We start from the raw sequence: 2,766 nt of genomic DNA on the forward strand, positions 1-2,766 counted from the left end.
CTGCACTTCCCTGTTGAGGATATGATTGCCTTGTAGCATACTGCTGTGGTTGCTGGAATCCAGGTGGGTTAAACTGTTTACTTACTCCTTGCTGATATGTTGGCTGAATAGCATTCTGATTATTCCCCCAGCTGAAATTTGGATGATTTCTGTTGTTAGGATGATAGGTCGCTGGCACAGGCTGCTGTTGTCGCTGATAATTATTCACATACTGAACAGATTCGTTGACAAGAGAACACTGATCCGTAGCATGAGAACCTGCACAAAGCTGACAAACCATAGCTATTTGATTAACTCCATACGTAGCCAAAGAATCAACCTTCATTGATAGCGCTTGGAGCTGGGCTGCAATAGCGGTGGCTGCATCAACTTCCAGAATACCTGCGACCTTGCCTGAAGTCATCCTCTGAGTTGGGTTTTGATGCTCATTTGCAGCCATCGTCTCGATAAGATTATACGCCTCAGTATAGCTTTTAGCCCATAAGGCTCCTCCAGCTGCTGCATCGAGCATGGGCCGAGATTGGGCCCCCAAACCATTATAAAAACCAGTGATTACCATCCAATCCGGCATTCCATGATGCGGACATTTTCTCAACATTTCCTTGTAGCGTTCACAAGCCTCGCACATAGATTCTGTAGGTTGCTGCGCAAACTGAGTAAGAGCACTCCTCATAGCAGCAGTCTTTGCCATTGGATAAAACTTCACCAGAAACTTTTGCGCAAGATCTTGCCACGTAGTGATGGACCCAGCTGGTTCAGAATGTAACCAGTCTTTAGCCTTATCCCTCAGTGAGAATGGGAAAAGCCTCAACTTGATAGCCTCATCAGTCACGCCATTATACTGAAAAGTGCTGCAGATCTCGACAAAATTCATTATATGCATGTTGGGGTCTTCAGTTGCCGCTCCTCCAAAAGAAACAGAATTCTGCACCATCTGAATAGTGCCCGGCTTGATTTCAAAGGTGTTAGCTTGAATAGCCGGATGAAGGATGCTTGACTAAATGTCATCAATTTTAGGCCGAGAAAAATCCATAAGAGCTGGATCAGCTTGAACAATACGATCTCCCATGTTTACTGGTTCTTTCTGCTCAGTTCCTGAATTCGAATTCTCAAAATCTAACTTCTCCGGAGTATCAAGAACTTCGTCTTTCTCCTCAGCTGTATCTAAGGTCCTTTTGCGAGCACGAGAACGAGTTTGCATAAACGCTTGCTAAAGTACCTGAAACACAACCGAAAAGAGTAATTAACTACTACGTCCTAATCACTGAGTCCTAATGACCAATGATGGTAAGTACATAAATTAAACAAATACGCCGAGTCCCCGACAGCGGTGCCAAAAACTTGTTAGGGCGAAATCACGCACTAATATTCACGCAAGTATACGCGTTCGCAAGTAATATAGAATACTTTCTAGTTCGTTCCCTCAGAGACTCAGACTAAGTTATTGTCTAATTAAACTCACTCACCAATGTATGATTACTTCTCAATGTTAAGATAATAACACTTAAAATTGTTGATTAAATATTAACTATAATTAACTACTTAATTAACCACTTAACTAACACTTCAATTTATCAATAATAAAACACTCATGAGATCACAACTTCATTATTACTTCCTTCTATAGCCATTGTTATTACCTTTAGCATGTGACAGTGATGACATTAATCGAATAACACGAAACTGATAAAAGCCAACTTTCATTGTACTAATACCATTCTACCAAACATTCACAATTAAGATAGAAGTTGAATAGTCATCAATCATGTTGAGTTCCTATATGTCTACAGAAATTGACAACACAACGATTTAAGCACAAGTTATTCCTTTTGATTACATAGGGCAAATAAAACTGTTAGAGTTACCCACTAATCATGCACAACGTACATGAACCTATGCTAGCATGGCAAGTTCTAAATCTCAAGATCCACCGTCGCTTCACAAGAGATTAACACCCTATCTTATATGTTCGCGACGCACATAAGACGAATACGCACAACCAATACTAGATATCATGCAATCATCACACACTAAAGTATTAAACAATTAACTAAAGAATTCCATAATAAATCCGTTGCAACCCCATGATCACGATTAGCCCATAATAGAACTTATCGCCATCATGGGTTCATATGAAATCATGATAAACAACATAAGAAAATAATAACTAAACTAATTATATTAAAACAGAGTACGTCACAAGAGTAAATAAGTCAAAGCACGAAAACTAGCATCCAATGTTACAACGAAACAAGAATCACAAGAATATATGCTTCCTCTTCGCTGCAGTGTGGTAAATCGGTCTTCTTCCTTATCTCCTTCGCTTCTTGCGCAAAACACAATCTAAAACATAATCTCCTTCTTATTCTCTATGAAAACGTCTCAAATCTACTTATATAATAGTCCCATAAAACTCAGATTACATAGAAGTTGGAAGCCAAACAGAAGTAGAAGTCTAAAATAATTCAGCTTTTTCCCCGACCCTGCGCGGCCGCTCAGCATTTCTGCGCGGGCGCGCAAGGCTGCTGCGCGGCCGCTCAGCATTGCTGCGCGGGCGCGCAGGACCCTACTGGAAAAATTCCAGGTTTGCTCCGTTTCTTCGCCGTAATCTGCCCGTTCTCTTCCTCTCGCAATGGTGAACACATGCCAAGGCTTATTCTTGATGATACCTCCTCCGAAATGCAACTAATACCCTGAAATGCATAAACACTAGAAAAACGCATCAAATACATAAAATACTTGATTTCAAGACACCAATTTAAGCCA

General features: G+C 40.6%; 1 non-coding gene across 1 annotated transcript; it reads left to right on the forward strand.

Annotated features, from left to right (window-relative positions):
* Positions 1-569: 569 nt before the first annotated feature.
* Positions 570-676, forward strand: LOC141681802 (small nucleolar RNA R71). The gene has a single exon (XR_012559226.1). It is a non-coding gene; the product is annotated as a small nucleolar RNA R71 (small nucleolar RNA).
* Positions 677-2,766: the final 2,090 nt, after the last annotated feature.

This window comes from Apium graveolens, chromosome 8 (assembly GCF_009905375.1).
Source record: "Apium graveolens cultivar Ventura chromosome 8, ASM990537v1, whole genome shotgun sequence".
Taxonomy (NCBI): Eukaryota; Viridiplantae; Streptophyta; class Magnoliopsida; order Apiales; family Apiaceae; genus Apium; species Apium graveolens.